The sequence below is a fragment of the Euprymna scolopes genome, chromosome 7, assembly GCF_053919585.1.
Source record: "Euprymna scolopes isolate OS-2025 chromosome 7, ASM5391958v1, whole genome shotgun sequence".
In the NCBI taxonomy this organism is placed as follows: domain Eukaryota; kingdom Metazoa; phylum Mollusca; class Cephalopoda; order Sepiida; family Sepiolidae; genus Euprymna; species Euprymna scolopes.
Window position 1 is genome coordinate 141,814,434 of NC_136488.1, and position 9,825 is coordinate 141,824,258.

General features: G+C 34.7%; 1 protein-coding gene across 1 annotated transcript in view; it reads right to left on the reverse strand.

The window, feature by feature from the left end:
• The window catches only part of LOC145280009 (PCNA-interacting partner-like), a 56,724-nt gene extending 53,808 nt beyond the window's left edge, over positions 1 to 2,916 (reverse strand). The window contains exon 1 of the mRNA XM_080131639.1: positions 2,780 to 2,916. The gene's annotated coding sequence lies outside the window, so the exon portion shown is untranslated. The remainder of the gene's footprint in view (positions 1 to 2,779) is intronic.
• Between the last annotated feature and the right edge of the window lie 6,909 nt (positions 2,917 to 9,825).

Genomic DNA, 9,825 nt, shown 5'->3' on the forward strand with positions numbered 1-9,825 from the left:
TTACGGAAATCCGGTGTGCTAAATGCTAAAGAAAAACATGGATTACTACAAGTATTTTATTTAGTTTCCAGCGATTCTTGAAACTCTAAAAGGTGGCAGCCTCAAGTCCATCTTTATTGTTCTAACAACTTTAAGCGCTAACTACTTGCGTTTCAAACTAAATAAACGCTTTAAAATAAATTTAAACACCAAAAACTTATTTTGCCTTTGGTAACGTTTATTTGGGCGGACCTGAACGAGCTTGCCCCCTGCTGTAAAATTAATTCCTTTTCACTTTTTTTTTTTTTTTCTAAAGATTATCGTTGATAACAGACTTAATTTTCATATTAGCAGAAAACTTTTGTTTAAAAGTTTATTTAATGACTTTTAACATGGGAGTGGGGATCACTTTTCAATTATAACGTCAAATCTCCTTATTAAAGTGTCACGTGTCCGCTGTGGTGTAAAATGAAATTTCAATAATTCAAATTGAAATAATTTATTCAAGAAAAATGTATAAGGAAGAGCGAAAAGAAACTGTAATGCTTTAAACCTTAATAAGGAGAGTTGTGCTGATTGACCGCAAAGTGGGGGTATCAATTTAATAGAACGTTATAATTGAAAAGTGATCCCCCATGTTAAGTCATTAAATAAACTTTTAAACAAATTTTTTCTTGTTAATATGAAAGTCAAGTCTGTTATCGACGATAATCCGCAGGACAAAAAAAAAAAAAAAAAAAAAAACGTGAAAAGGAATTCATTTTGTGGCGGGAGGAGAGGGGGAAACAAACGCATTCAAGTCCGAAAGGGGCAAGCTCGTTTAGGTCCGCCTTTATTTGTTATATATTTGAACTTTGTCAATTTTTCGTTTTGCTGGCTACAGTGAAAAAAACATGTATTCAAAATTTAATGAAGGATTTTTGAAAAAGAAAAAGAGGTACTTACGGACCGTGTTGAAATATTAACCTTATTTATGCGCAATATCTATGAAAAATATTTTCAAGTTGAATTCAAGTTTTGCAAGATTATATATATATATATATATATATATATATTAAATTAAGTGAAAGTACAAAATAGTTAAAAAAAAAAAATTAGAAAAAAAACACCCTCCCTTCCCTGTGTTAAGAATGGCTTTTTAAATAACAGTATTTCAGGACGATAATTTGCTCTGCATAAGTAACCCCTTTTTTATTAATAAATTACTAAGTGAAAGGACAGAATGGTTACAAAACACCCTCCCTTGCCTTGTTAAGAATGGCTTTCTAAATAACGTTATTTCAGCATGGTAACATAAGTGCATAATTACCACGTTATTTAGAAAGCCATTCTTAACATGGGGATGGAGTTATATATACTTTCACTTAACAGTTTAATAAACAAAAGATAATATTAAAAATGAACTCATCTCATCAGCCAATGAAAAGGCGCTTAAAAATCGAAGCAGACGACTTTCAATAAATTGGAAAAAAAAAAAAGTACTTTTTAATCATGTATAAATTTAATCAGTCCAACCCTAAATTTGTTTTGTTTATGTCAGTTTTCCTAGAAATTCTTCAACTACTGAAAAATAAATTTTTGCTAAAAATTCTTTAAAAGAAAAAAAAAAAAGAAAAGGTATTTAGTATTTCAGCGCGGTACCAAAAATGCATAACATTATTTCTTAACATGAGGTGGGGGTTTGTAACTATTTCTGTGCTTCTACCTAATTTGATTTAAAAAAAAAAAAAAAAAATGCGCACGCTTGCGCGTACAACAATGGTCATCATTTATAACAAAGAATTACATTGCTTAATATTCGGAAAACTATTTGTTTGCGGAAAATTTAAATGCAATATTCGTTTTCAACATACCTCAAAACATTTAAAAGTCGTCATTTCAAGGGTGATTGCTAAGATGGAAAGTAAATAAAAATTTACTAATGAATTTAACATGAAAATTATATATATATATATATATATATATATATATATATATATAGTATTTTTCTTCGTATTTGTAGCAAAATTCGAAAATTGAATTTCAAATGAAACTAATGGTAGCTACTGAATTATGTCGCAGTAATGAAAATATCCAAAAATTATGAGAAACGATAAGGTAGAAAATTAAATTATTAATGAAAATAGTTTTTGAAAACAATTAGCGAAAATTGAGTTTTGCAGAAAAAAAAATAATAATCGTAACAAAAAGGATGTAAAAAAATTTCTGAAAACCTTTCACCAATTTAGCAAAACTCAATTTTCTTCGGAAACTATTTTATTAATTTTCTACTAAATCGTTTTTCGTAAATTTTGGATATTTTCATTACTACGACATTGTTTTCACTTGAAATTCAATTTTTCATTTTTCGAATTTCGCTACAATAAACGAAAAAACAAATTTAGATAAATACTATATATATATATATATATATATATATATATATATATATATATATATATATTATACCACGGTCTGTAAACTGCAGAAGTAACGAAAAAGATTTTCAATGAAATAAATATCGATGGCTTTCATATACAAAATGAAATCCAATCGTTAAATTCTAATTCAAATGTAATAATATTCCAGTGATTTGTTTTCTCATTTTTTTTTTTTTTTTTTTTTGCCGATAAAATTAAAAATCGTTTAAATAATAAACATTTTTTTAATATTCAAAAAGGTAAACGTGGAAGATCGAAGAAAGTAAAAGTCGTCTGAATGAAAAACAATAACGAAAAAAACATTAAGTGATTTTTTTTTTACATTAAAATTATAATTCAGTTCTTTTTTTTCTAAGTTAAAAATATAAACTTGATCTTACCTTAATAATTTATGAAAACTGAGATTTTCTGTCTTTCTTTCTCAAACGTGTCCGTATTGTGTGAAACGAAGCGATCAAAGGTGTTTTCCAAAGTTTAAAAATTTGAATTTCGTAAACATTGACGTCACAGGATAACCGACCAATCAAATTGCTCCGGTGTCATCTCAAATTATTACCCATAAATTATTTATTCCGCCTTATTGCAATTCGTAGTTAATAAATAGATATACATGTTTTTCTGGCATGCTTCTTGCGGAACCATCGAAACCCACCGTAAAACTTTCTGTGTGGGGACTTAAGAGTGAAACAAGGGTTACGCAACTTCAACCACCCCTCTATTGAACTGGCATTGTTTGAGTGCTTGACTCCAGCAACAAGAAGTAATGCCGGCTTATTTCGGAATTTAGAATCTAGTTTACCCTACGGCAGTCCGGCATATTTCTCGAGACATTGTTGAATGTTGCACTACTTTCGCTGTTTTCTAGACGGTGATAGCTGATTTGGCGTCCCCGACGAAGCATCATCTCCCAACAGTTATTTGAACTGGAGGAATTTATCACATTAGACGAATTATCTATATATTAATACGATAACGTGTGTATTCTTTTGTGTGTCACGCTTACATCCGGGCCGTTTAATTGTTATGTTCTTTCTTGTCATAAATAATTTTACCAAGAATTCTACATAAATTTTGGTTTCGGGTTCGACTATAGTTGATGGCACTTAAATTATCCATTTTTTTTTTTTTTATAAATGATTTTATCAAGAATTCTTCATATGTTTTGGTTTCAGTTTCAATTATGGCTGAAGGAAGTCAAGTTAGGAAGTGAGAGGCAATAGGCATGACTGTGGAACTCCTTTTTACCCAAAATGTTAAAAATATACCTTTTGTTGTAAAAATCTAATGGATAAACATCTGAAGAAGTTGGTGGGGACATATATGTGTGTGTGTGTGTGTGTGTGTGTGTGTTTTATTTCGGTTTAAGTTAACGCACCCAAGTCATATATATATATATATATATATATATTTTATTTTTAAAAGCGCAACTTTATAATATATAAAAATCGATAGAACATTAATAATATATACGAAAGCTGCAAGAATTAAAATATCATATTTAAGTGTACTTTATGACCGGGCTTTACTGGGCGTTCGTGCTAGCTAAGATGAATACTTTTGCAGTTTTAACAAAAAAGCTAGAATAATATCAGAGCGTCTCGATTTACACTGAACTTCTAAGAATGCCAACATCAATATATTACGAGTCCTCTGTGGAATTTCCACAGGTCCCGCTAGTTAGTATTATGCTTATTATTATTAGTAGTAGTTTGGTGTAAGAATGATAAACACATTTCCTTTCCTTACACTTTAAATAAGGCCCCGTCTCATTGGCCAAAGGTGCCGATCATCGACCAATCACAGCAACCTATTTATTAAGCGGGGCTAGAGATTCCCTTTAAACTCTATTTCGTTGGAACCTCTGGAGGAAAGACAGATTATTTCATCTCTCTTCTTTCCGAACTTGAATGGGGCCGTCAAACTGAAGACGTTAAAATAAGAACTTTTTGGACTTCTTAAAAAGCTGCAAACGCAATTGTTTTGAAACCTGCTTATTTTATATTTGTATTTATTTGAAATTAACTACACTTTTATTGTTCTCCGACTTGTATATTCGTGTTTCTTTTTCGTCTGAGTCCTAAGTGTCTTGTCAAAACACAAATAACTTATCTTGCCTTTGGTAATTTTTTTTTTTTGGGGGGGGTCTTCTTACCACTTTTTTTGTTTTGTTGTTTATACTGCAAAATTCCACGGAAGTTATTAAGTAGTCTCAACATAATTTGAATTCGGTATGCCAAACTCAGTTTGTACCTGTAACACCGTTTGCGCTTAGAAATAAGTACATCGTGAAAAGACAAATGTGATATACAGACAGTTTTTCGCGTGGAAATGCAGCACGTTCTGAACTTTAAATAATTGTCAGAATCACGTATATCGACAATCATCAAGAATAAACATGCTGTTGCAGAGGGACGAAAGATGTGAAGGGGCCAATCGACCATACAACTAATAAAGTAGACACAAAAGCAAAGAAATAACGGCATTAGCAAAGACAGATGACAAACATAGAGGATTGGTTAAAGATGGTTTGTATCATTTTTTATTTTTACCCAAAAATGTATGGCAATGGATTCAGAATCAGTCGGAGCAAGAATGGGCATCTCACAAAGTTAAGATTCTTGGGTCACTGAGGTAGGATGAAGTTCCCTAGATTGAGCCGGGTTGAATAGGTGGGATCTGATGCTGGAAACTAGTAGTGGGCTCTAGAACAGATAACTGGACGTCAGTGGGCTCTAGAAGCTAGTAGCTGGAGTTGGTGGCTGGAAGTGCCAGAGCTGCAGGAGTGAGCTGGAAGCCGCAAAAATAAGCTGGAGAGCTGCTAGAGTGAGCTAGAAGCGCCGGTCATTATAGGAGTTGCTGGAAGCTGCAGGAGCAGGGATGGCAGACTGTGATGAGGAGTTCCAGGAGGCAAGCAATAGTAGGGAGTACAATGTATACCACACACAGGTAGTTTGTGACTTGCATTAGTAGTTTGGTGAGTAGCCCTGAAAAGGATTGTTTAAGTACTGCTGTTACTGCCCCTGGTTTCCACAACAACAAAGTCCGCTGACTTAAGTCAAGTCAGAATTTGGGACTGTGAAAGCCATTAACTTCATGGAAAGCCGTTCGTATTACAGGTACCACTGCCAGTGATGTCGTTGCTAAACAATGGATGACATCAATTTTATGCTGGATTTCTTACTGGCGAAAGTGTATGCGGCGTTGGGTTTGTGTTACTTTACACACAGATTCGAAAAAGTGGTCAAAAAAATACAAACAAATATATAACAAATGTTATGAAAGGCAAGATAAGTTACTCTTCTACCTATCTGGAAAAGTTTTTAGTGGTTTTACTCACTTTAAAACGTCTAATCAGTTTGAAAATCATACAGTGTTTATCGATGTATTTTAAAAAGAAAAATGGCGACATGCTCGCTATTGAACACGGTAAGTTTGGGAAAATGAGTTTAAACAAAGCAAAAAAAAAATTATACAAAATGTTAGAAACCCACTGAATGTCTGCCTATGTCACGGTAACATATATTGAGTGAGTTTCTACAAACGTTGCAGTTAAAGTTTTTTTAATGTTTTTATTTTCATTCCATCAACTACAGTCGGCAACTTTTTGATATCAGGAATATTGCAGTGTCCAAGCATTTTATGCCATATCTATAAATCATCGCAGGCGGTTTTCGATGGGACTACGCTATTTAAATAATATAATCTTCCATTTTCTTTAATGTCAACTACAGTTCCATTCGAGTACACTAGTTTTGATTTAATGGGGCTAAAGTTTAGTGGATCATACCTCATACTCAAAAATATTGTAACAAATAAAACGTCCGTTATTTTGTTTTGTTGTGAAGAATTGAGTTTTGTATTTTTTTTCTTTGTTGTTTGAGAAAAGTTGTTGCTGTTTTTAACTCACGTGATCTTAACACATTTCCGGTATATTTGGTCTCGTGTCTGTCTCTGCTGACCAGCATGCTTTGTTTACAAAAATACAGGAGTAGGGATATGAGATCGTGACAATACCATGTATATTTGCTGATAACACTATGCTTTATAATAGACATGAGGGTAATACGAGTGTACACATATCCAAGACAATGACAAACGCTAGAAAATGACTTTCGGTCCGTAGTGTAATCGGGCCGTGAGTAGATAGTAACGTTTAATGCTACTATGACTAAGCTTTTTTCCTTTAACAATTACAAAAAAAAACAAAAAAAAAAAAAACTTCTCAACAACTGATTGCTATGACAAATAACACTGCCTGAAAACCCATTCTTCAAACACCTCGACCTAACATTCGCACGCAACATGAATTGGAAGAAATACATTGGAGGACATTGCCAAGGCTGCTGCAAAGGCGAACTTCCCCCCTCTACCATGCCAGAAAATTACTTACATCAAAGAGCATCCTATATCTTTAAAAAGTCACAATTTGGCCATGCATGGAGTATTTTTTCCATATCTGAGCTGGAGCATCCAGTACTACTCTCTCCTTCTTAGAGAGGATCCAAAAAAAAAAAAAAAAAAAAAAAAAAAAGGGTCATAAATCTAATAGGTCCCGCACTGTTGACCAAGCTTTAACCTCTAATCCATTGCTGCAATATTAATAGTTTTATTACTTACTAGCAGTTCAACCCGACTTTACTCAGGCTCTATATACTGTTTATAACTTTATGTGCATATATATATATATATATATTAATATTAAAAAGTTGGACTCATGTCCAGGTAACCTACATCTAAAATTTCAAATGTTTAGACCCAAAATTGGTGGAGGAGTTTGGTAGAGTTTTCAAATGTCAAATCGTTGAAATTTGACCCTTTGACAGCCAAATTTCTGGCCGAAAACCGATTAAAACGATTTTCCCAAACTCAATACCCTTTATGTCAAATCGTTGAAATTTGACCCTTTGACAGCCAAATTTCTGGCCGACAACCGATTAAAACGATTTTCCCAAACTCAATACCCCTTATGTCAAATCTCGAGTCTACTGAAAAATAACAGTAGTTTGGTAGGGAAATGTGCTTGTTCTACAAGTATTTGAATGGAATTTGCTCTGATGAACTCATTGCACTTGTGCCTCCCTCGACAAACATACTCCTGACTAACGTGACAAGCAGCAAAATCCCACCTCTTTACTCTTCAGATCCCTAGATGTTAGAAAGTCTTCTACTCTAATAGTTTCTTCCCTCTAACTACTAGACTTTGGAATTCCATCCCTGTTTCCTGCTTCTCTGACTGTACTAACCTGCAGAAGTTTAAATGCAATGTGAACAGACATCTTGCTGCTCAACTCCCCTCAGTCCTCTGTTAGCCACAATCCCAAATAGTAACCCCTTATGCTACAAGTGGTAATATGCCTTGTTTGAGGTGAAATTAAGCCAAGGAAAAAACAGAAAATAAAAAGTTTAAAAAAAAAAAAAAAATTTTTCACCAAATAACTGTTACCAAATGCAATAAGTAATAAAAATTACTTTTCTACCTACTTGTCTATTTTTTTTTTTTTTTTTTTTGTTATTCGTGCTTTAATTTTTTTTAAAGCATTTTTATTGCATTTTAATAGTCCGTCCCAAATCATGTTACTATTTCATTTTCAGGATGGCAGAACTGAAGTTTGCTTAACAAGTTTTTCGTCTTTTTGCGTAAAAATTTAAAGAGAAATAACAAATAAAGAACCACCTTAACATTTACTTTTCTACCTAATTGTGTTATATACTGGGTGGTATTAAGATGACGTATATTCTGTATTGATGTTGTTGTTCGTCTTAGTGTTTCATCTAGAGACAGGGTACATTCTACTACATGAGCACCGAATTGAGTGCTTGTTACGTTGTCGTATAGCTCTATACTGCCTAACTGGTATTCCACCACCACATATCAGGCGAGAAGTCATCACCAGAATGGAACGGTACAAACAGCTTAACGACCACAGGCACTCACTGTTTGGCCACCAATCAGTGAGACAAAGACTAAAATCTCGCAGTAGCTTTATTAATATAGAGGAAATCGATTCCAGGCAAGCTGCCTCCTATAGGATGGAACAATGGTGAACTATAACAGCAGGAATAAAAAATGAAGCCCTACCAGACCCAAAAGGAACACTCCCCCAGGGTTCAAACCTTGGTAGAAAAAACTGGGTGACTCTAAATAGAGCCAGAGCCAAAGAAGGCAAAACAAAAGACAATCTCCACAAGTGGGGCCTAGACACCTCACCTTTATGTCCATGTGGAGAGGTACAAACGATGCACCACCTAAGGGAAAACTGCCGATTGGGTCCTCATTGCTCAAACCAAGACCTTAAGGAGGCAAACAGCACCGCCATGCGATGGGTTAATTTCTATTGCGATAAGATATAATGATCATAAAGGATTGAGTGTTTGATTATCTTATCAGAGTTAATGTCGTTGTGTGTGTGACATGCATTTTCAACATACCTTCTGCATCTTGCTGGTCCATCTGGAATATCTCGTCTGGGAGGGAGACTGGTACCTGTTTTTGGGGACAAAGATTTATTTCACTCCAAGACAAGAAATTGGTTCTATAGTTTTTTTATTTCCATTCTTCTGCGATCGATCTGGAAGGTAAAGTGAATTTGGCCTATGTGGTTTCTTCTAGGTCTTATTTCTACCACGTCAGCGTTCGTTCCCCCCCCCCTCAGCGAAGGGGAGGCGACAACGGCGGAGCCGTCCGCTCTCTTCCAAGTCCCAACCAAATCTCTCCGATTCAGCTAACCTGATCACATGACTCACACGCAATCCAATCAGCTGATCTTGACTTCCAGTCAACGTGTCTACACTATAATTCACACTCCCCCCTCCCTCTCTTGATCCATTCTATAACAATTGAAAGGAGAAATGTGGACCCAATCTTATCCCAGCTGTGCTATTAAAAAAGTGCTCAGCCAAAGTAGCTCCAGTTCTCTCCAAACTCTACAACAAATGTCTTAATGAAGCTTGCTTTCCGGGTTGTTGGAAAACTGCTTCTGTTGTACCAGTATTCAAGAATTCTGGCGAAAGGACTGACCCTTCAAATTATCGCCCCATTAGCCTCCTCCCACTTTTTGCCAAAATATTTGAGACCTTAATTAACCATGCTCTAGTTCATCACCTTACAGATGCTAAACTTCTGACTGACAAACAATATGAATTTAGACAAGCCCGTTCCACAACAGACATCCTAACTGATCTCTGAACGTATATACCATTCACTGGACAAAGCGGGGGAGGGCAGAGCGGTAGCTCTAGATATATCTAAGGCTTTTGACAGGGTATGGCATGAGGGTCTCCTCAGGAAAATCAGATCATACGGTATCACTGGTAGAATACTTAACATAATTAAATCCTTCTTAGGTAAGAGAAAAATCCAGGTTGTCCTCGACGGTCGTACATCTAAACAATATGATATAAATGCGGGGGTGCCCCAGGGTTCTAT